Source organism: Hylobates moloch, unplaced genomic scaffold (genome assembly GCF_009828535.3).
Source record: "Hylobates moloch isolate HMO894 unplaced genomic scaffold, HMol_V3 SCAFFOLD_14, whole genome shotgun sequence".
Classification (NCBI taxonomy): Eukaryota; Metazoa; Chordata; class Mammalia; order Primates; family Hylobatidae; genus Hylobates; species Hylobates moloch.
In genome coordinates, this window is record NW_026652289.1 from 76383195 (window position 1) to 76409339 (window position 26145).

Sequence of the window (26145 nt, forward strand, 5' to 3'; positions counted from 1 at the left end):
TTAGCCGGATTCTTGTTTTGCCTTTAAGGGCAATCCTGCCTAGAGGCCAGGATGATCTAGGAGATCTCTTGAGGTAAGATCAAGGACTCTGTGAGAATTTCCATTAATCCTTTAAAAACAAAATAATGAACTGGCCAGGGCATGGATGTGAACTAGGATTCACAAGTTTTAGCCTTCATGCAAAATGGACTGAGTTGCATAGTGACCTGAGAATCTCACGTTTCTGCACTTTAGTTGTCTCCCAATTAGATGGATAAAATAGAATTGCTCTTATTCATTTGGTCTTTTCTAATAGGATTAATTTTCACAGGGGCATTAGTGTAAAAGCAACGGGAGGGTATGGGTCACTTTTTGTTTATTTGTTTGTTTATTTCATCTCTATCCCTGGCGCCAAACAGTCTCTGGGTCATAGTAGTAAGCTAACAAATATTTTTTGAATGAATAATGGAAATGAAAAGGACGCAGTGATTTTTAAGACAGAACTCTTTACTGTTTGGTGCTCTGTTGACTAAATTTTTCCAATAATAGTGATGATAATGATACCACACATGTAGGTAGTGCTTAAGAAGCTCACAAAGCACTTTTATGTGTATTATCTCAATTGTATCCTCAGATCTATCATTGAGGAAGCTGTAGTTCTAAAATCTTAACCGGACTTTTGAGGTCTTATATAAGTAGGGTGACCATATAATTTGTTGTTCAATGGGGATAGTTTTGAGAGTGAATGAGAACACCATTAGTAAACATGCCAGTTCAACAGCACAAGCTAGGACTGTTCTGAGAAAATCAGAGTGTATGATCATCTTGTTAATAAGCAACAAAGTGAGAACTGGTCTCTGGGTCTCCTGACTCTGTTCATTACTCTATAGTGTCTCATGGGATACAATGTCTGCATCTTCCCATTGTTAAAGATCATAATAAATGATGATCATGAAGCATTGCAAGATCCTGTGGTGTCATGTGAATCTTTGCAAAACAGAATTGTATTCAACATAGTATGAGTGTTCAGTATATTTTTCTGGTTTTTGCTTTCTGATTGCTTAGAAATGGGCAAACTATATAAGACTGAAATATTTGATTAACTTAAGTACCCAATCCCCTTATTGTGCTAAATAATAGAGAGTTTCTTGTATTCTTATACATATTTACAATAATATTTTATATATGCTAGAGTGTAATACTCTTCTCACTTTAAGATTGAGGTAGATATACTAATTTGTCCAATATGATCAGTCTGCCAGCATTATTAAGACTCAGCTATCAGCCCCTATTAACACACAGCCCTACAAACTTTGTGGGAAAACTAAGATGTTCCTTACCTTACCTTCATGGGTAGATATCTAAGGGTATGAACATACCATCACATTTGCACATTTTTAACTGAATTTTTGTATTTCCTGGCCTCAGTCCTCTTGTTAATGCATATCTATCCCTCATATATTTGGTTTATATGTGGAATCTAACATATTTTGTGCCTTCATTAGAATGATGGAGGTGTGGAGGGGCTCCCACGTCTGTAATAAAAACAGCAATTTAGAAGCCAGAGTAAAGTCACTCAGAACAGGATGGCTGGATGTGCGTTATGTTGTGGAGATGTTCTCAGTAAAATACTACAATCTCCATAGGCTCCTGTATTCTCCCTATCGTTCAGGCTGCTAACCTATTTCTTGGAGTCTTCCTTTTCCTTTTTACCTTATTTCCAGTTATTAATTGCTGTCTGAAATTAGTTAGAATAAATCAGGTTATGCTTTGGTAACAACCTAAACTTTTCCATGGCTTCCAACTGCAAACGTTTATTTTTTTGTATGTCCATCATGGGTTGACCGCTCCATGTGGTCGCTGTGGGACCCAGGCTGAGGCATATTCCTTGTGGATACGGGGTGAATTTCATGGAACAGTGAAAGGGGAAATGGCCAACCACAGCCAGGCTCTGAAAGATTTGTCTTGGAAGTGACCCATATTACTGCTTACCTGTCAATGTCCCAAGAAAGTTACGTGGCCAAGCATGATGTCCACGAGGTGAAGGGAACAGGGCACAAAGAGGAAAAGTGGACTATTCGATGAAAAAGTAACGCAATTTAGACTTAGCTGAAATATTTTGTTGGGATCACATCTCTCTTCAGAGGACCATTGGAATTTTCACTTCTTACCCTTTATCAGTTAGTAATTGACTTCCCGAAAATAGTTTGAGATTAAAAAGATTCCCATCTTACTAAGATTTCTGTGCTATTTTGCATGTCTCTTCTCCAACCAATATTTTCTTCTCACATACTAGGAGCAAATAATCAAGTTAAAGTACTAGTCCTAGCTTAAGGAAAATTACAATGGCTTAAAAGCTCATAAATTTAGGCAGCTATACAAGCATATATATGTTGTAATTCCACACTCTGGAGAACTTCTTCCCACTGAGTTCACCAGATAGTTTTGATTTTGAATTGTAGGTTTTTGTATTATGCAGGAATACTCATTAAACAAAAGGTCACATTACATTTCCTTATTCCAAGGGGGTGTTATTTTGTTAACATTGTCTCATTATAACATGGTATCTTGAAGTTTTTTCTTTACCTTTGTCAGCTCCCATACCAATTTTCCCAGAATAGGGACAGTTAGGTGTCTGCCTAGTGCCTCAGTCTTATACTTCTTTTGGAAAAGGCAGAAACTAGGTTTGTAAACTCTCCTTTTTTTGCTTGATGGTGAAGTTTGCTGAGGTACGGGTGAGCAAGAAACTGCCTTGGCATGCTATGAAAACTCATGGAGATGCCACATGCATGAGTGTCCGTGGAACTTGTTGGAGGATGTGTACTTCCGGGTTCCTACACATCACTGGCCAGGAAACCACCTGCTGGCCACTGCATGGTCTGGGCAAGAAAAAATAAAATAAAATAAAAAACAGAACCAGGAAGGAAAGCCCCCTGGTCTTGTCCTTCCAGCATCCTCTACACAAAACCTGGCATTGTGCCATTTGGCAAGGAAAAAGTTTACAAGATCCAGCTCTACCATGACAATGCTGAGCAAAGAAATATTAGGAAGTGAGAAGCAGTAAGTTGATAACTAGCACAGTAACTCTATAATTTGCTCCCTAAACCAGAAAGCAAAAGGTACAGTTGTTAATATTTATATGGAGCCATGAAGTGTACACTAGAACTGTCTTGGGAGAAACTAGAGACATAGAACCCCCGTATATGGGAGCCAAGTCTTGAGGAGTGAATAGAACCTGGGTGTGGGGAAAATGAGAATCAGTAAGGAACACTACTGGTAGAGGCAAGGAACAGTGCAGGCGAAGAAATGGGTGCTGGAGGTATGGAGCAGATAAGCTTGGTGTGTGGTATGAGAGAGAAGTACAGGCATCCTCAACTTAGGATGGTTCAACTTACGATTTTTTGACTACGATGGTGCAAAAGTGATGTGTGTTCAGTAGAAACCATACTTCAAGTAACAATACAACCATTCTGTTTTTCCCTTCAGCACAGTATTCAATAAATTACATAAGATATTCAACATTTTATTATAGAATAGACCTTGTGCCAAATGATTCACCCACTATCAGCTAATGTAAGTGTTCTGAGCATGTTTAAGGTAGGCAGGGCTAAGCTATGATGTTTGGTAGATTAAGTGTATTGAATACATTTTTGACTTGATGACATTTTCAATATACAATGGGTTTATTGGGATATAGCCTCATCGTAAGTTGAGGAGAATCTGTAAGTATAAAGATGAAATCATAGTAATTTTTTCAGTAATGTTTTGCATAAAAGGATTAACGGATCTATCTTACTATCTTAAGATCAAATCTTATAAATTTGGAGTTATTTCCTACAAGAGCGTGCATTCCTCTCTCCATGATTCCCATCTTCAGGACCTGAAGTGCCTTCATCAAACATTTATTGTGCTGTGTGACATACTGAGAACTCACTGCCTTCTGTAGGCCTACAGTTCCGTTGTTGAGAAAAGCGTGGGTGGTTGGATCTCTTGAAAATAGATGAAGAAAACAGTGGAGAATTTGTTCTTTGTAAATCTTTGGTTGTGGTTTTATTTTTAGTTTGTAAAACTTATATATCTAGATAAAAGAAAATTAAAAAAACGTTGAAAGCTCACCTTCCTGTAATACATGGTATGATTTATACCAAAAGGAAGTCTATGTAGGTTATTCTTCAGGTGTTTGCATGTATGTATGGGTGAGAGAGAGAATAAGATTAGAATATCCTTAGCCTACATTCTAGGAACATATAATTTCTAGAGCTAAAGGAGGTAATTTTTTCCAGCTTCTTCTTTCATCACCTAAATTCAGCCCCCGGTAATCAGCTTTCTTTCAAGAAGCCTGTTACCAAGTTCTTTACATAGATGGTGAAGAAACAGAGGCCCAAACTCATGGGAAGTAGTTTGCTCAATCCACCAGCTAATTTGTGGTGGAGGCAGGATTTCTGCTTCTCCGGTCACATCCTTCCTTTCTGACCAGGGTTTCTTTCTTCTCTCTAAGCCCAGGGAGGCATACTTATCAGAATTCAGTAACTGAATTTCACATGTAAGTGCAATTGATCTTAGCCGAAAGGCCAAGAAGCGATACGTGTAAGTGAAAATGAGTCCCTGAGATAGGCCTCTGGACATCTGCTGTCTAGATAAAGGGATGCTGGATTCAATTGCTATGTTTTTGGGCACAGACCCCACAGAATAATCGTTCCTTCTTTTCAGTGCTCTCTGTTAATCTACTTTTGTTCTTTTCCTTTCTTTCACAACTCCCCCAAATCTCAATTATTTCCCTCTCCTCTGTAGAAGTTTTACAGATTTAGAGACCAGGGAGTGTGTTCCTTTGGAAGGCAAGGGTCATACTCCAGACACTAATTGGTCCCCATCTTGTGTCACTTCTCTAGCCATGAGTCCCCACACTGGTCCATCCACTCTACAGTATTTCCTGAGCCTCTAGTCCCCAGGGTTCCCAGTGTAACCCTGACATCTGGTAAACCATGTTAGAAAAGCTTTTTCTGGAATTTCTGTACATCTTATACATTCTAAATAATAAATGAAAAGTATTTGGGAAAAAATGAGAAATGAACAATTCTCAAAAGTTTATTTTAGATTGATTTATTGGCTGACCTCTCTGTACCTTTCTAACAAAATTGCTATTAAAAACAGGCCCATCTATTCCAATTCACCACATGTGACCCCATTAAATTCATGGTCAGCTTTCCATTGTATGGAATTCTATAGAGATTTGCAGCCATATTTCCAGCATTTAATTTCCCCAATAAGAGCCAATGACTTTAATGGTAAGTGAAAATGAGGGAAAACACTTTTTAAAATTTTCATTTCATAAATTATTATAACATGTTTGAAAATAACTTGATCAAAATCAACCCGTAGATAATTGCGAAATATTTATCCGTTTTTCTACCTGTCCCATTTTTTGGGGGGTAGTATCCAACCAGAAAGAGCAAAGGTTGTGGTTTATTTATTTATTTACTTATTTATTTAGTCTTCGTCTCTGACATTAGTCATTGTGTCCTGTGGATAGTCATTACACTTCCTGCACTAAACACTAAATGAATGAAACATTTATGAAATCTTAGGACTGGATAGTTATTCCCAGTTTTTTAAATCCATGTTTCCTGAACTTTTAAAATAAATTCATAAAAATTTGCAAGGCAGTTTTATTAACTGGGAAAATTTCAACAAAATATACAAGAACGTTTAAAGAAAAATAATCTGGTTTGAACTAATAGCTGTGTGATCTTGTCAGAAAGTCTTACTTTGTCGATAGCGCGGAAAACTATAAATAAAGTGGCATCTCCAAAATTTTGAAAAGAGTCACACCACTCTTTCCTTCTGCCTGATTTAAAAATATGTGATAAAGTCAGAGAATTGGAAAAACCTCTCTTCCCATACCCTGTCTGGCTAATTCAGACCAACTGGGAAAAATCACATGATGGACAACACATCAAAAATTCAGGCTAAAAAACTGCCAAATCTATGAATAGCAGATATGGGAACCAGCCCAAGGCTTGTGTGTAGAAGGGTGACAGATAAAAATAGTGCCCTAAATTTTTCAAAGGTGATTTGAAACCTCCCAAGTATAGATGACCTTGCTACTGAAAATAAGATGACAAGGGCAAAGTTGAAACTGTGACCCCTTTCAGGGGTCTATAGACTTAAACTAATGTTCAGGAGAGAAGGGCTGCTTCCCCCTGCCCCCCCATCAGCAAGCTTCACACAGCCACGGAACATTTCTTTTTCTTTGACGAATTCTTAATATATTTATCCTTCTCTTCTGCTCCTTTTAAGAAAAGAAGGCAGCAGCTCAGGATCATGAGTTTTCAAAGCATTCCATTTTCTGTTCCCTCCCGTTCATGAAAGCAACGTCCAGAAGACAAGAGGTAGGTTCAGCATCAAAATAAAATAACAACAACAACAAAAATTCTCCCACGATAAACCATTTCTTCTCTTTTTTGCTGGACATTCTTCATTCATTCATGCCTCAGTCTCTACACTGTGCCTGATGTCAGCAGAGAGGTGCCTTGCAACTGCTTCAATAGAAAAGTTTTCAAAACTCACTGCTCCCCACGTCAGTTAGATACAAAGATAAAGTCCCCACCACATTTTATTATTTGGTGTTTTGAGAATGGAATAGAGTGCAGGAGGAAGTGGTGGTGTTTTTCAGTGCCCATTTCTAAAGTTCTTTGCACGTCTTCCATGCCCTGCTGTTGATTAAAATATCTTCACATGTCTCCAAGGCTCTCAAAGCTGGATGGGGAGAGTTTGGTGACAGGGTGGGACACCATTAGTGAGATTTCTTTTGGTGACAGACAGATGTGAATGTATCCATCTAATTCTTTACTCTCAGGTCTCTGTCTGCAGATGGATGTTAATAATTAGCAATTGCATCTCCTCCCTCTTTATTAAATTGGATTCTCCATAAATTCGTCATTTCTGTTTTATTTTCTCAAAGTAGCAGCAGCCCTGACGGCCTCCCTTTGTTCTTGTGCTATAAATAATTTATAACACAGAAGTATCTCTTCTTAGTCTTAAAACATAAACTAATGGAATAACACAACATATTGGCCCAAACTACCTTCCACTTGGAGGAAAGGCAACCTCGGAGTGGGGGAGAGATGAAGAGCTTTATTCCTAACAAAGGGAAACCAAAGATCACGTGGAAAAAGCATTTCTTCACCTGAGTGTAGTTTTTTTGTTTTGTTTTGTTTCAATCCTGCTCTTCCTTTCTAGATTCTAGCAATGTAAGGGAGTTCTAGACAGCACAAGCAAATCTTCTTTTGTGATTTCTTTTCCAAATAGTGTACCTTGCTCAAATTTCCAAATACATAATTTATTACATTAAGCTATACAGAAAGGAGACTGTTATTCCATTAAAATCTCCACAGATATTAAAAACATACCATGGTACATTTATTCAACAACTGTATGCTCATCACCCATGTACAATCTTTAAACACCAAATTACAGGGATTTGGTCCGAATTAGCAATAAAATACAATGTGTTTGCCCTCTACTGGGTAGTAATGACTGTGTAGTTTTCCCTGCATTCCCAGTGGTCTTGTAGGCAGCTTTAAAATGGTTTTATTTAGTCGCTCACACAGTGTTATAAACAAATATGGCTAAGATTTGCGTTAATTAAGGTAAATAGAACAACGTCGAATCAGTTTTTCTAAGCTAAGATCATCCGTGGAGGTGGTTTTAAAATTTTTCTCACATTGCTCCAGGCTTGCACATCACATCACAGGAGATAGCTTGTAAGTCATCATTTGATATCCTGGAAATATATTCAGGTTGTAGATAAATAACCCGCCTAACAATGCTAATGCAGAATATCTGGCATGTAATTTAGATAGGAATCTGAACACCTCCTTACATCAGCTGTTAAGATTTTGCACTGAAGCAGAAATAACGTCTTATCTTCCATCTGGAACTGGGACATAGAAGGGGTGACACAAGTTATTTACAGAGTTACTGCAAAACAAGAGCAGTAACAGAGTAACTACAAAGCAACTCCCTGGATTACTGCTGCAATATAATGCCAGATAAATAATCATGCCAGGGTAAATAAATTGGGAGATATTTTATAGAGCATAAATGTAACTCTCATTCCTATTGGCGTGGACTGTTCCTTCGCATGTTGATTTCCAAAGCATCTTTCCAAGTCCGAGCTGACCCTGCAGTGTAATAAAGTGTGCCTAAAACACTCATGCCGTTTCTACTTCTCAGGAGGTTGGAGGGGGAAGCCACATCCACTGCTGGGCATGGGGCCTCCATATAGTCCAGAAAGACAGTCTGAAAGACAAATATACCTTTAGATTTAAACTGATTGAATGAAGAGACTGGGTTAGACTGGACAGGAATCTGGCTGGCTTTCCAGTTCAGGTCCTCTCTCGTGGTCCCAAATGTCTTGCTCTTGACAAATGATTTATTTTTCTCTTAAAAACAGGGTGGGATTCATATCTTGACTTGGGGCTTTGGAATGTTTTCTCCCCACAAACAGCAGCCAGTCAGCATTATTGGTTGGAGTGATTCCGGCATGAAGCATTAAGTGTGCCTGTGTGTGTGTGTGTTGTGTGTGTGTGTGTGTTTGTCATGGTACTGGAGGACGACAAAATAATTACTAACTTGTACACAGCCTAACAATTAAGGAGAAATAAAATCCTTTCTTTGGCTTGAAAACATTCTACATAAGTACTGCAGCTCCTCCCCTTCCCACTGGCCCACCCACAGGATGTCTTTCTGGGCTCTGCCTGTACCTCTGGGGTCTTTCTGGGGTAGGAATGTAGCAACAAATCTCAGAGAAAAATTTTTTTATTTAAAGCACAGAATGTGAAGTGCTCTAGTGTCTACTTTTTTGCTGCTGTTGGAAATTGACATAAGTTACTTGACAGAGTGTATATGTCTGTGGGGGTGGGTGTGAGGAGAGAGGTAGGGAAGCAGGACCAGAACACTGCCTCCTTTGGTGTAGAGGTTTCACATGAGGAAATCACGGCATTGACTCAAAAGAAGACAATTTGCTGCCATTGAAAGAATGAAAGGGAGAGAGAAGAAAATTCCCCAGAACTTAATTAATAGCTGATATTCAATTTAATAATGGTCTGGTGCGATCAGAGCATCTTCTAAAATTCTGGAATGTTCTTAACTGCCTACTGTGTCATAACACATAAGGCAGGGCATTTGTTTCTCCATTCAGGTCTTTGCCATCTTGCTAATTCTGTACTTAGCTAAATGGCTGAAGATGTTTTGGTTTGTAAGGCAATTCTTGCTCCCAGCTGCATTAAACTGCTAATATTAATTACCTCCTTTGGCCTAACATTATGCCTTTATAGCACACGAATTGTCAGGCCCTCTGCGATTATTGGAAGGCTGTGCCATACACAAAGGCATTAAGCTTAAAACAATAGAGGCTGCTTATTTGATAGGAGAAGATGTCAGGTGGAGACAAGCACAGTTGGCTGGAACTCACTTGAAGCTCGTCATAAGGAAATAAGGGGTGAGGTGATCACAGCACAGCATTAACAGCGTGTGAGAGACACACAATTCTACATGGCGGCTTCCATCATGCATTTCCCACTCAAGAAGGGGGGAAATGGGCTCTGAGTAAATGATGGGTGAATGCAGAATCAATTGTCGTGTATGACAAGACACTTTCTCTCTTTGTTTAATATATAAATCAGGAGCACTTATGAATTGATATTAATTAAAATAATGTATTTGCTTTCTTTCAACAGTAACGTCAGCCTTGTTAAAAAACGGAACGCTAAATCTTCATTAGACTTTCAATATTAAAAATCTTGCATGAAATATGAATTAACATCTAACTTGTTGCTAGCTAGATTAAAGGGGAGAGAATGCAATAGGCACTTAGCACTGTGGACAAAAGCAGAAGCAGCTTTCCCAAATCTGGGAACAAGTGAATCTCCTGAGGCTGCCTGCATCATTGTCCATCACTACCTCCTAGCAGGAATGATTGCTAACTAGGTGAAATTATGGAATGCTATTGCATCCATCGAATCAAGATCATATCAAAAGGCAAATGTGTAGCGAGTCAACAAATCAACAAAATGCCCAAACATAAAAACTTAGCTCTTAAAGGTGCTTAGAGTTCTGTCTATAGATGTGGAGACATGAGTGAAATGTTCTTTGTTTTAGAAGAAAGCGCATACACATTTCACCGCTTCACAATCTTTTCCACACGTAGAAAAATTATGAAAAGCTCAAAGTGTTGTTACTTGGCTTTGTTGAATATTGGAAGTCAGTGTCTACTTGCCGGGGAACAGGTGTGTGAAACACTTTTGTGCATTCTCTTCACATGGATGGATATTTGATGTCTTCTGATCTCATTGCATTGGTGGCCTGAAATTAAAGTAGATAATTGGAATGACCAGGCTGAGACCTCATATTACATCCAAAAATACATTATGAAACTTCAATGATCTTATTGGCATTGTGTTGTCTTAGGTGAAAGCCACTCATAAATGTACTTGCTTATAAAGTACACCACCGCTCTTATAATTACATTCCACCTGGATTTATATGTTTGGAAAATGTGATTGAATTTTAGACCTCTCCGGGGGTAGTGTGTACATGCACAGCAATACCACAAGGTGGTGGTATGGTGTCATCATATTTTTTAAGAACAACAAGAAAAGGGGGTTTGTTTAATGAGCTTGCACTCACAAGCCTGCTCATCTAGTGAACTGTGACTTTTCAAATACCAACCTATTAATGTCAAAGGCAATACTGAAGGGAACAGTTCTGTTTGATTTAAAAAATACAGACAATGTGAAGTCCACTATGGCCTAGTATCTATCACCTATGGGGCTCCATTCATGCCTAATGCTTTATTCAAGCTAAGATCTAGTTTTTATATATCAGATTAATACATATCTACAGCTTTGCACCTTTCTAGTTTGATTTTTTTATCATCATGGCTCACCGGGGCCATTTTCATTCCCTTACTATAGCATCTGCAAGCAGGTGGATTAGAGATAACTCTCATTGTGCTTTGTTTTCCTCCCGACACTGTCATTAATCATTCCTTAAGCCACACTTCAACTTCTAGTAATCAGGACTGGCTGCTCCTGAGCTGCACAAGAATTGCCTCTCACAGTGTAATATGGAATTGGAAGCGAATGGCTGAGGCCAGACGCCTCTTCTGCATTCCCCATCTATCTCATCATTTAGGTATTTATCCATCTAGGGCTTGTACAGAGAGCACCTCTCTCCTTCCCATGAGGACACAGATTGCAACAGAGGATCAGATTTGTTACCCAGGCTTTGGGCTTTGATTGTCCTCTTATAAGTTCGGGATTAAAGTGAAATTTCCCACAGGGCTATGCAGGATTTGCTAGCATTTAACTATTTAACCTGGCTGTTTGTGAATGAGAATCCTGTGGTCAACTATTCCGTAGAGAATATTATGGTAAGCCGAGCCTGAATGGTACACATTCCGGTGTGTTCCTGTAAAGATGGGCACAGTTGATTCCAATTAACTTCATATCTGATATTGGCTGTTTTCATGTACACAGAGAGCAGGGATACTAAGGTAAAAAGAAAGTCAAAGCATTCCCTTTTATAAAATATGGACGTCGGTTTTAAATAAATGCAAATTTCTCCCTCAAAATTGTGATTTCTGCTTATGGTTTTTACACTAATTGGAGAATTAATCAGTCTTGCATTGGGTTGTTTTCTATTTTATGTAATGGTTTCATGTTCTCTAATGTGTTTATCAATTCCAATCTAAAGAAGATTTGATTCCTTATTCAACATACCTTTGAATATGACCAAAACAGAGACAGTTATGAATTTATTTACATTTATTATTTTCACAACGATAAATATGTACTTAGAATGTCTTAGCTTATATGTAGAACTTAAACAGACACAATTTCCTAATTCTTTGTTATTTCTGAAGAGAAAGCTTTTTCTAATGTGTTCCTTATTCCCAAAACCAGAGCAATGAGAAATTGGGGGAAGAACTATTCGAAAATCACGTCTGTATTGTCTGTCTGTTTGTTTGTTTAGATTTGGATTTACTTGAAGGATTTGAAAAAGTCAAAATGATTCTGCTACCTAGTTTTCAGGGGGTTGTGTACCCATCCACTGTAGTTATTCTATTTAATGCGAATATGTTTTTTAAAATGCCTAAACAGACAGTGTTCATTTTATGTGTTTCATCAAAAGAAACAGAACAATGAGGCAACAGAGATATAGAATTTAGCAAACCATTTTAAGCTCATGGTGAAATCTGTCTTTTGCAAGAGTAGCAACCAAATCATTAAACATTTTATTCTTCCCCAAGTCCTCCATTATATTTCTTAACCTTAATTTTGTGATGCCAAAAAGTAAACAGAAATAGCTTTAAAAAACTGTACTTAAAATTTTTAAAAATATTGATCACGACAGATTGAAACATTTAAAAAATGATTTCGAGCATTTCACTGGAAATTCTTTTGCAATGGCTAGTGTAGGTGGCAGATTGATCATTTTGGGGGAGGCAAGGAATCGGAAGTGAGGAGGCTACAGTGGTCTCTAGACTAATTTATTTGTTTTGCTGCATTGAAGTCAGATACCCTCTTATTAGGGAGCAGCTTTCAAAGCAGTCAGGAAGGACACCGATCTTGAGCCTGGTGAGAGCTTTGCTTGGGATTACAAAACAAGCACATGGCAGGGTTGGTGCTAAATATCTTTAACCCCGTTAAGGAGGCAACAGAATTAGGGGTATGGGGGGAAAAGCCCCTCCCCCCAAAATGCAAGAAAAATCTCCAGATTCATATGAGTAATTTTCAGCTGGGTATTATGCTCCTGAAGTAACCTCTTCATTCCCATTGTTTTAGTGTGAAATCATTTCCTCGGGAGATAATTAGAGTTGCTCCATTTATTACATTAAATGATTAGCATGCACTTGAAATGATCCAGTGTATTTTCCTTTATTGCTGATGACTCTTAAATATGGGCCTCCATTCTTAACGGATAAATTAAAGTTGTCCTGGCTCTTTGTAGCCGACTATGTAGCCAAACAAGAGAGACTTTCTTTTCCAAACATAGGCCAGGTGTGCTGTGGCTGAGGTCTAGCTCTGAAGAGATTCTATTCATATAGATGTCCCACCTGGTTCAACAAAGAGCTTGATAACATTGCTTAAAGGTTTTCTCTACCAGCCCCTTAATAAAAATGCTTTTAATGACAGTACTTTATCTGGTATTACTCATCCTATGTGTGGAGTAAGTTTAACATAAAGTGACCCAAGATCACATTTCAAAAAACTGCCTCACTGGAAAGGCATGCACATTATCTGAGTAAGCAATATGCCTTACAAAGCAATGGAAAAATGATATTTTAAGAATTACCAAATATAGATTTCATTTGGATGCAAGCGCTTTTCGCTGTCTTTGAACTAGCCCGGTTGTGTAACTGAGAGTGATCTAAAATCCACTGGAAAGTTCGGATCAAGCAGGCACTGCTTGATAAATAGGCACCATTGCATATGTAATTAGAGAAATGAGAGATAAACCGAGTGCATCTTGTATTTGGTTTATATATTGAGATTTCCAAGAAATAATAAATGGAATTTAAGTGTTACGTTTGTTAAAAAATTTAAATCAGTATTTAGGTATGAGATGTAAACATGCACAGATGTAAAGACAAACTATGATGAGGACCTACCAGTTTCACATTCGTCTACTCTAAGTGTGTGAGTATCTCTCATACATTTCATTGTTAAGAGAGAATTTTACTTGAAAAGAGTTTTAAAGCACATAATTGAAAAAATTTCCTGCAAACTTCCAATAAACTTCCATTTTATATATTTTTGAGGATGAGGAGAAATTTTTCTGCCACCTAGACACGATGATCCAAAACTCTGTCATTTTGCTTTCATTGATTTGTTTATGTATTTACTGTGTTCTAATAGCATTGTTATTTTCAAGAAAACACTGTGAGATGCTGTGGGAAGTTTCTGGTTCATGGCAATAACTGGAGAATGAAAAAGGAAAAGTGGAACAGATCGGGGGATGGGGGTGAAGTCAAGACTGTGCACTGACATTGTGGCCACAGTGATCCTTTCCTGAACAGTGTCGGGGGACTGTTTTCATTCTCACACTCGGGTTTCTCAGGTATAAAGAATAGAGAATTAGTTACCAGAAATCAGGTATTTCTTTATCAAGTGAGAAAAGGAATTTAATACTCCTCTCATATAATGCATTCACTGCTTCTCTCTGATAATTCATATCCCAGGAATGTTCACATAAATTCTCTGTAAACAGTAGCTAGCATTTTACCACCACAGAGCCAAATAAAAAACACCCATGGAAAAGTTATTTGTATCAGAACTATGATCTTCAGAAAAGAGGCTTGTCAATATTAATTGAAGGAGAATTTATTTTAGACCTAAAATGCTAGGATAGCAGCAATAATAACAACAACAAAAGACTTTTTTTGTTGTGCTTTGTCTTCTTGAGGGCAATCTTCACTCTCAAGCAATCTGAGCAACTGCAGAATTTCTTTCTGAAAGTTATTTAAAATATAAGAAATTATAAATTATAAATGGTTATGCTCTGGTTAAATATTTAAATGACTTAAAAAGTTTTGCATTTCCCTATTCACTTTAGCAGACAAACATTTTCTATGTTTAGTCTTTTATATGATAGCAAAATGCTGCGGGGCTCTGGCTGAGGCACAATGACTTTGGGAAAAACCCAATTTCTGAAGACGTACCGTGTAATAACATTCTCTCAGCAACATCTCATGTTGTCTTCCTATATGTGTTTACTCAGATGAGACATACTATTGCAGGAGAGGAGAGAGCTTTCTAGATCATCTGGTCATATTTTAGATCAATAGCGACTCAGGTCCATAGACAGGACAGGATTTATCTGGACACACCTGGTGGTCATGCCAGGACTTTTACCCAGTCCTCTAACTCTCCGTTTGGTGCTCCTTCTGCTACCATGGTAATACAGACTACAACAGAGAAATACCCAAAATGTCTTCTCCAGCCTCCAGCCTCTAGCTGGAAATGTTATTTACACATGAGAAATTCAGAGCATTCCAGTATGATTAGGTGTGATCCTTATTGAAAAATATTGCCACCAAATATGATTTTAATTCTATGTAACACAGATTTTATTTAAATTGCTTTAAGTGGATAATGGTCAAATTGTATTACCTTTCAGCTAGCCACACCAAAGAATCTTTGGGGATGGCAAATTCAATTAATATATAAAGGCATTGGCAGTCTATTTATAGTAAGTCTATCTTTAATTTCTTTAAGAACTTCCGAGAGCACTGTCAAACGATGGCATTTGGAATCGGAGGAGATGTATTATCCAAAGAGTGCTATAATGTTGTTTAGCGTCGACAGGAGAATTCTCAGGGAAAGGATGCTTGAAAGTCTTCATCAGTGTCCTTTTGGAGAAATGATCTATCTGCAAATGATGGAGATGGAGGATAAGCTTAAATTGCACTTCTTTTCATAACTCTGAATTTCTTTTTAGTGTATGTCCCCTTTTCAAAAGATGAAGTTATAACAGTTCTAATACTTGTGGCATGGAAGGTTACAATGACTGAATACCATCTCTCTCAAACATTTATTCCATTTAAACAAAAATACCTGATAGAGAGCACTTCCATTATTCAAAAGAAATCACACAATATAATGGTTTCTAGCACTCCTTTTGTAATAGCTTATTTAAATATTTGGGGCTGCAATTCAAATTTCTACTTTGTCAGACTTCACAGAAATACTTTATTCCACTGATTACACTTTTATTCTTTATTTTACTCTAAATAGCCTTTGATTTCTTAGAGCCCCAGAAGTAAAAATCAGGCTTGCAGTCATGCAAAACACAAAATTCCTCTTCATGCATTTACTTTTTGTAAAAACAAAACCAAAAACCAAACAAAAAAGGTAATACATACAAAAACAAAAGAATAAAAAGCTTTCCTACCATTAATTTAACCAAAATTTAGATATAGTATATTAAAGAACAACTATGTTCTGTGGATTATTTTGTATTTTAGACACTTGAAATTTTATACAAATGAAGTTTTCTTTAGGTGGAGATCTTGTTTCTGCCAACAGCCTATTGTGATGTTAGACATTTATGGAGACAACCAAAGCCCCCAGTTGATGTTTTTAGTGATTACATCAAATTAAAGATAACCCCACCCCAAAAAGCAAATCTCATAAATAAACATGAATTCACAAAATCTGGCTGAAGTCTTAACTTCTAATAAGCTTGCATTTTAGACAGTGTTTTAAGTTTAAAGAAGAATGACTGTAGCCATTGTGGCTGACACATCAGGGTGGCATCACTTCTCTTTATTAAAAGTTTATCCCATAATTTATAGTCTTGAAAAAGTTCATAGCACTTCTGTGCACTTTTACAGAAAAAAAGAGAAACAAAGCTAAAAAAAGAGATGGTAACATAATGTATTTTGTTTATTTCAAAAGTGCTTTAAATTTTGCCTTTATACAAATAAGAAAAAATCTGCTAAAATTAATGCACAGAAAAAGAGCAATTCAGTTACTACAAAGAAGATGATATAAGCAGCCAATATCAAAGGAATTCAGACTCCGGGGCTGGTACATTTTGCTTTTTTTGCCTGAGTCCCTTCTAGGTGAAAATGGAGCACCTATCGTAGAATATGGGATATTTGACTTTATTATGATAATGCTGCAGCCGCTAAAGGAAAGATTCATGGAAATACACCAGTGTGCGCCTTGGTATAATAGAAGTAAAAGACTCCGTAGTTACAATACATAATTTAGCCATGCAAATACGGACTTAGGTGTGCAGTGATTTATCCATTTGCAATAGCCTGAAATTTTTTGAGAGGATTTTAAAAGACTTTATTGTCTAAAAATGAATATTTATAATGCTTTAGAGATAGTGGTTACTTACCGGCTAGGCAGTGATGTTTGGGACCAATAAAGAATGACATGAAAAAAACATACTTAGAAAAACTTCCAAGTGGGTTTTGGATAGATTCTGTGAAGATATGTACCAAATTACTTGAATTGATGTAACGGCTTTTAAAATTTGATACTCATATTTACCTTTGTTTCGTGTGTGTGTGTGTGTGTGAGCGTGTGTGTGTGTGCATGTGTATACGTAAAGCCTATCAAACTATTGAGTTTTATTCAGATATTCTTAATGTCAATTAAAGTACTCATCTATTTATTATTTTTTATTTCCAGGAAATTTAATATCTTCCTCTTAAGATCATGTGAAAATGTTTTTATATGTTGAAACAGAAACATTGAAATTCATTAAGAACAAAGCTCTGGCATATTAATTTGTCTGCCAGTTCTCAGCCTAGTGTGAATTCATCTGCTTGTAAGTCTTGAAAGTAGATATCAAAATAGAAATACTCAGTAATGGTTTCAGTACCATTAACAGAGTTACCTTTTATTAAAAATGCAATACATAATAATCTTGAGATAGTTATGAATATACTGATCAGTATATTAAAAAACAGTTTTTCCTCCCACATTTTATCCTAAATCCGTATGAAGGAGCATTGTTACTTGCAAAGTTTCAAATATTTGACTTATATGCACTTAAAAGACATTCCCCTTGAAACAGCAAGTACAAAACGTCCAAAGACATGGTAAATATATAGTTTCTTAATTGCAAAGCCAAAGTAGATTACACACAGCCTTGCAAAATCTAAGACATCTGCTTTGTTTGAGACAAGAAGAAAGACATCTGGGGGCCTGAATGTTTCCTTGTGACCTGCTCCAGTGTGAGTAACCTTGTAGTTAACTAGGCATTTAGTCAGGTCCCAGAAAGATCATTGCCTGGATTCTGCCTCAGAGGCTGATGGGGACCAAGGCCAAAGCTAAAATGTCATACCCAAAAGATCATTGAAGCCAGGCAGTCGGGGTGGAAATGTCGGAACTGGGGCAGTGTAATAACAGCCGTCAACCATTTATCTCTCAAGCAATCACAAAACTACACATATGAAATAATTGATGGTGCAGAAAAAAATTTAAAACCTAAAAATAAAAATGTCAGCACCAAATCTTCATGAATCTCTTTTTTTTTTTTTTTTCTGGACTAAGTTGTAATCCTGTTATTGGTGTTCAAATATCCTTAAATGCTGGGATTTTTCATCATACAGGAAACCTTTGGTGACTTCATATGGTATCGGTAGAATAAATTCACATTTTAAAAATTTCAATTATGGGCTTCTGCAATTACATTTGACACTGACTTCTCTAACTGCAAAGAAGCCACAATAAAGTAGCTCTTCTGCTGTTGGGTTATATTCCTGAATAATGTTACGTGTGTTCAGTCTAGCACAGAGCAGTTTATTTGTTCAAAGCTGCTTCCTTGATGTTTGGGTTTATTTGCTTGTTCATCGGCCAAAATGAGCGCCCTTCTCCTGGGGTTCCTGTCCCCCGCGTGACTTTGTAACAGAGTCCAGATGCAGCGTGAGGGCTTGTGCTGTTTGACAAACAAAACCAAACCCCAAACTGCCTGAGTTGTTGATAAATCTTTCCATTGGAATTATACTTGTCTAAGTGGCAGAGATACAAGATTCACTTCTTATTCAGTATTTGAATGCGTGGAAGGCACAGTTAATTGCTCCCCATAGGCAGGAATTTGGCAGAGAGAAAGCAGCGCGTTTTAATCGGTCTGTCTAGCTGTATTTTAAAGCACCTCTTGCCACAGTGCCTGCATATTCGTGTTGGCATTAATAGAACAAAAATGTGTATTGGACTTGAAAGGTGTTTTGATGGTAGGTAAACACATTTATTTTTCACCTGATTCTGTTTTCTGTACTCACGCTGCCAAAAAGGCAGCTGAGAGAATGGTGCTTGCATCAGGGAGAATTAAAAACTCAGAGTTTCTTTCACAGCACAACCTTTAGAACGAGAATACAGGGTTAATTTAATTAAGTGACAAAACGTCCAATGGTGGAGTTTAGAAAACAGACCCAAGAGCAAAGAAGAGAGGATTTTGTTCTTAAAAAAGGAAAGCAGCTTCAAGTGAACCAAAGAACCAAAGGCTTTATTTTAAAAATATTTGATTTCTTGATGGAAAAAAGTGATTTTACATGTTTATGAGAAAATCATTTTTTATTAAAAAATACTAACATCGCGTGGGACTGATTCTCATTGTAGAGAAAAACAGTCTAAGTAGCTGGACTACAAAATGTTGTGAGCACCACAGTATCGAAATTCAGTGTTGATTTATGAACAAAATCAAGGATAATTAAATTGGAAAACTTTTTATACTCCTTTAGTGTAGCACTTTTTCGTGATCTTTCTTAGATATATCATAGGAAGAGCTCTTTCACTGTAAAAATGCCTGATATTCAAATATCTTACGTTTGACACATCTTCTACGGTAAATTGTTTCTGCTTTTTTTTTTTTTTCTCCAAATATCATCTCACATCAGTATGCTGCATTTTACCTTGAAAGCTCCTTCTCATGTTTTTCTCATCTTGAAATAATATGAGCTTTAGAGGCAGGCAAACAGTTATGATCTAGGCCCTTCTCTTTACTCAGGCCTTTAGGCATGCTTGACTCTCCTGTACCCAGCTTTTTTCAATGACCAGTGGAAGTAACAACACCTGCCCTGCCTTGCCACGTGCCTCCCAGGTTGAAACACAATCAGGTCATTTGGCTTCCGTGGAAGGCAACTCTTTTCTCCTTGCCTGAAATGATACAGCGTTTGTTAGTTTGCATCAGTTTTTTTTAAAATGTCAGTAGCATATAATAGCAGTAAGCAAAGTTTTTTGCTTTGTCAAGAAATTAACAATGTAGCAAAATAAAAATAAGTACTAACAGCCTGCTGTGTGATGAGATGCTGGAAGCGAGTGAAATTGAGGCTGCTGTCTTGACAGTTGAGAGAGCAGACTCTTCAAGAAGGAAGAAAAAAAGAATTTTTGTCTATAAATTTAAAGAATTTCTCCCAATTATGTCTCGGTAAGAATACTTTTCTAATGTTTAAGAGCGGTATCCTCTATTACCGTGCTCATTATAGCGAAATGTAAGAATGCATGAGTGGTGGGTGTTTTGTTGTGACATCTGAACTATTTGTAAATATTGTTCACAGCTTTCTTAGCATATTTTAGCAAGGCAACATTTCAGCAAAGTATAATTTATTACACATGATATAGATGGTGAGCTTCCCAACCCATTTGCCGTAGACCTGTTTGCACAGAAGAAAGCTGACATTAGGCGTTATTAGAGCAAAGTAGAAAATTTCAGTCTATGGGGCTGGAGCCCTGAAGTGGTTGCTTTGCCTTTAGAAAACCACCAGTGGGACCAAGAGGCTGGCTTTACTTGATGTTCGGCTTCCAAATAATAAAAATGCTAGCATGGTCGGGGGAAGACGGTAATTTTTTCTCTATTAATATGCCATGTGTATATGTATGCATGCATGTATGTATTTATGTGTGTATGTATATATGTGTGTATGTATATATGTATGTATGTATGTATTTTTGCCCAGGCAGCTTCCTCTGGCTGTGGCATGCAAGCCCAATTCCACTTTGCATGGTACTTTCTTTTTGCATTTTCTACATGAAAAAAATATATACAGCCTTCACCCTGGTGGCTCATTTGGCTTTGCTTTATTCTTTTAAATTTTCCTCAAAGGGAGGTAAAGGTCATGGAAAAAGAGTTAGGGTGATTTCTTTTCTTGTCTTTGCCTGCTTTAAGTGACAATGAAAACAAATTTTACTTTAGCTAGGTGTTTTTTTTTTTTTTTTTTTTTGCTGTCATTTTGGAAGAAAAAAAGACTTGGAACTATTTTGAAAAGGTGTTTTGTTTTCAGAATACGAGTTAACAGAGAATTATTTGGACAGTAAAGCCTGTTTGTTTTCAGTAAAGGAAGGCTTGGGAAACCTAGTCTCTCTCCCCTCCTTTTCTCCTCCTCCTCCTCCTCTTTTTCTCCCTGTACTATGGGGAATTAAGTTAGTTTCACACGAAAGTCACAGTGATTGAGTGCCTATTATGTTCCAGACACTGGAGTAGTAACTTTACTACTAAGTGGATTATTCCCATTTTACAGAGTGGGAGACAGAGACTTACAGAGCTAAAACGACTTGTCTGAGAGCTCACCGCCAGCGACAGACATGCCAGGTTTTCAGCGTTAAGGTTGTCTGGCTTCAAAACCATGGTTCTTTTCCCTCTTCCACGATGCCTCTGAAGTAAAGGCAAATTGCAGAGGAGCAGTTCTCAAATAGGGCTGCGAATCAAAATGACCTCCTGCGAAACTTGAAACAAGTTCAAATGCTTGATTTTCATTCCTGGATAAGCTATGCCTGTGGCCGTTAATTCTGGGCATCAGCATCACCTGTGCTGTTTCAAAAAATTCCACGCCAGTTTCCCACCCTAAGTCTACTAAATTAGTTTTCAGGAATGGAAATCAAGTATTTGATAAATAAGACAAAGAATAAGACAATTCTGAAGACAGAAGACATTTGTGTTAAGTTGGCACTAGATTCAGTACCTATTGGTCTTTAGTATAGTTGATACGCTCTTTCATCTAAGTTTCCATTTGTAATATTTTTGCATCTATTTTTCTGGGACAGATAATCCAGATGGCCACTGATAAATGCTGGTAGAGTGACTGTTAGAATTGTTTTTAGAGCCATTTTGTCTGTCGAGGAGAACAACCACCATAAGCAAAGTGGTTGAGGGTGCTTATGAAGCATCACAGACGTAACTTGGCGATTTCTTCAGCTGAGAGTATTTGTTTAGTTGAGCATCATTCTCAGTGATTCCAAGAGTCTATACCTGATTCCCAATGCCATCACTATCAGCCTCAGGATGCAAAGGTGAGAAAGCCTTATTTGTCTAACTCCAAATTTGCTATTCAGTTTATTAATTTCATATAATAGGAAAATGAACAGTGACTAGAACCTCTCTTTTAACCACCTAGAAGTCCTGTTTATTGCTTTCACCATGCATTACTAAATCATATGGAGTTTGAGTAGAACTATGTATGCCCTGTTTACCCTTGCTTCTGGGCATTGAACAATCATAAATGAACTTCCATAATGAATTTTCTGGATATGGGCTAAAATACTTTTTTTCTACAGTCTTTCAGTTAGTGGCTCATGCCAATAAATTGACTGTAGTGTGGAAGCTAGCAGAATATGAAAACGTTTGGCTTATGGCTTACTAAAACTGGAAAAATGACACATATTGCTCTCAGACAAGTCGTTTTAGCCCTGTAAGTCTCTCTCTCCCACTCTGTAAAATGGGAATAATCCACTTACCTCACAGAGCTACTGTAAAGTTACTACCTCCCAAGTCTCAAAGATCTATTTGCGGGCATTTTGCCATCATGAATATAATTGATCTCACAAGCATTATTCAAACAGCAACTCAGGAAAACATCTTTAGAGAAATCTGATCTTAACCTCAAAGTGTATTTACCAAGCAATATTGAAATTAAACTAAAATGGAAGGATAGTTTAAAAATCAATAGCTCAATAGTGCCATTCATAGTCTGATACAGGTATTTGCTATCTTATTAAATAAGTTTGCTATTTTATAAAATATTCCTGGCATTTTCAAACAACATGCCTGTGCATAACATCTGCACATATCTTAGTTAAAAACACTATCCAATGAGGTTTTCCAATGAAAATGTTCCATCCTACTCTTTACATGCCTTCTCTGGCACCTCATCCCCTACTTCCCCAGAAACAAAGGCATACAATGCTGAAGCAGCTGTGGCATATCTACTCTGTAACAGAGAAGTGAGTGATTTTGCTTGACTGTCCTTAATGGTACCAGCATGGATCTCTGCCTGGCTGAACCCAGCAAAGACTCGGTAATTCATGGGTGACTTGCATTCTCTCCTGCTGTCTAAGTGAAAACTTACATTGAAAAAGGCCCTCAGTTTATATATAAAGTATAAGCAGCAAAGGTGTGCTGTCTTAATTTTCAGTCTAACCCTCAAGACATCCTCCATGGCATCAGTATTAAAGCAGAAACTAAAACTACATTTTCCTATTCAATAATAAGCTATGGAAGTTGCATGGGGTCGAGTCTCTAGGAAATCCCCTCTTTCTTTGAAAAAATGTCATTGGTAAGATAGGAGATTGGCACCACAATGAGCAAAATATAGTGCGGGCTGATACGCATTGTCAGGTAGAATTTGGTTTGAGACACTGACTTTTGTCTGCCTGGTGTCTCCGTTCCAAAGAAGATGGAAGATGCAAAATTGCAAGTTTCCAATCTCTGGTTAATGTGGTCTACACAACTGAATAATGTATAAGGAGATGTTCCTTTGATAATGTCACAATTATTCATTGTACAGCCATAAACTCAAATATTCACATTAACAGCTAGGTATTATTTTTCTTCTCTGAAATTAAGTGAGCGGCATCAGTGGTCATAAATGAGAGCATTCATCAAAGGCGGAGCCATGGCAGAGGATTAAGTGAATGCTGATGAAGTGTCCAGATTCCCATAACTTGGAATGGAGCTGCATTCAGCATTCCTTTATTATCCATCTGCCACATAACAAAAAGTCTCCTATATTTAATGCAGGTTTGCCCTAGGCCACGTAATAGGATTAGGAATAATTTCTACAAATTTACAAAAACAAATCACATGGGAAGGCTTAGAATTTGCTAATAATTTCTCCATAGCTGGGAGATCAAAGGGATGTAAGAGTCCCTAGCCAGGCGGTAGTTTGACCCTGGCCAGGCTTTTTTAATGAAAGGGTTAATCTTCTCCGAGGTGACCATAGAGGAGCAAATAGTGTGACCAAAGGCAGATTCAGGCCTCCAAAAAACAAGGAAGAAAATAGTCTGAAAAGTACAACAGCAAGAAAACATTTACAGAATCACGCGACATTTTCTGGTTTAGATAAAATAAAACTGCAGAACCTCATTGAAAGGGGCAAGACAAAGGACTAGAGCTGGCTGAGAAACAAACCCAGGAAAGATCAAAACCCCTCACCATTGCCTTGAGGAATAAAAGAAATTAGGCTGCTTGCTTGTCCTTTTAAAGGTTTTCCCATCGTGGTCAGGTAAGGGCCGCCATCCATCTCTTAGCCCACTCACACTGTTCCTGTTGAACTTTGAGAGGCAGCCCACCTGGCAGGGGTCTGCTAGCATACCATTTCAAGTGCACAACTTTATAAATAGGAAGACTGGGGTAGAAAATCATGAATTCTTACATGGACTTTCTCCAATCTTAAAGGGAAATGAAGGTGAACAAAGGCACATTAAAAATAATAAAGGCAGCTAGGACTAATGGCATTGCTCCAGTGTCTTTCAAGATCTTTATTACTAATTCAGATAAGTGGAAACCCATAGCCCAAATCTGCTATCCTACCTTTTCTTCCAAGTGGCTGTAATAATGAAGCCAGGGCTCACACATATCAAGAGCCCCACCAGTCCTTTTTCCTAGCCATGGTTATGGGATCCCATTGCCAGCCTGCATGATCTGTTCTCAAGACATCCTGAACACAATGCTGGCTTCTCCTTTACCTATTGTGCTACTCAGCAAATGGAGGGGTTAAATATAGAATCTGTCTAGTGCGTGAGACATGCTGGATACTTTTAATATAGTCTTGCTGAGAGTCCACTTAGCCTTTGATGGAGGTGAGAGGCTTCCTATTACTAAGCCTCACCACCTGAGTGTGGATCCAGCCAGAGGGAAATAAAAGTTGCCTGTCTATTCACTTTTATTACCTGTTGGTCTGTTAAGACTAAGGTTGAAGTTGGAGGTGAAGGTCCTTCTTGGAAAACTCACTAAAAGAAATCAACTTGGGAGAAAAGGAAGGAGTCTGAGAAAAAGAATGGTCTCAGTAGTCAAAACGACGGTCTCAAAATGAAGTAATTTTTTTTTTTTCAGAGTTACACCTTTCTTTTGACTTCTAGCTCCTAAGAAGCAGGCTTATGACTGATGGGCTTCTTTCTGGGAAGAGTTCAGAAGAAATCAACTCCTTTCCCCCAGTGCCCTCTGATCACCTCACTCCTTTCCCCAGAATTAAGGGAAAACTGATCATGAATTGTTCCAGGGCCCTGTGGGCGTTGGTGGAAGATAGATGCCAAGATAGACTTCTGAAACCTCAATATCCTGCTTGCCAATTCCATGCATGCTAGATTTCTTAGTATCAACAGTGTGGAAGAATGGTTGGTTCTTCTGGCAGAGACAGTAGACCTGAGACAAAACATATAGACTATCTTGGTACTCAATGGCTTACTGACTTAAGTATGTAGGAGGTCCTAAGTTCACCAGGTCTTGTCATTCTCATCTTCTCTCTCTCAAATTTATCTTTTCCCTGCTATTCTCGCTGCTGCAGTTCAGACACTGAGAATTTCCAATCTGGTCCTTACTTCACACTTTCACAGTATCCAACTGCAAGTATGGTCCAATATATTTATACTGAACTGAATTCAGTTCCTCAATAAATGATTTTCTTCAACATTTTTATGATTTCACTCATTCTATCTTTCCATTCAAAATGTTTTCCTTCTTGTTCACATGGTAAAAACTTCAAACCTCAAATGTAAGTTTCTCCATGAAGTGATTTCAGTCAGGAATACAACTAGTCAGCATTAAAGTGAAAAGCTACGAAGTCAAATTTAGGTTCATTCATGGTCAGACTGTCTTCTATTTGGTAAGTGCTTTGCCCGCCTGTATCAGCTACTGTTCTAAGTGCTATATGTGTATCAACTGATTTCTTACATGATTCTGTGATGGAAAAACATTTATTATTTATGCATGCATTTTAGACAAGGAAACTGATACTCTGCTTAAGGTTATGTCTGGTAATTGGTAGAGTCAGGCTTTGAACCGAGGCCTGCATGTTATGTTAGACTGTTTGTCAGTTCCCCTTATTTTCTGGCTAACTCTTGTACTTAAAGTCTTTGAGATGAGAGAGATCTTGGTGGTAACTGAGTTGTGTAGCTTTTTTTTTTGCTTTCAGATGATTAAACTAAGGCTCTGAGACAGTGAATGACTTAATCTAGGTTACACAGCCAATATCAGAGCTTGGGTAAGAGAACCCAGGTGCAAGACTGTCCAGAATTCTTTCCCTGAAAGCAAGTATATTTTCCCGCCCCTCCCCCAACTAGAAATCTCCATCCCTCCCCCAACTAGAAATCCCTGTGCCTCCCCCAAGTAGAAATCCCTGCCTCTCTCTTAACATTAATTTCTGTCACTTCT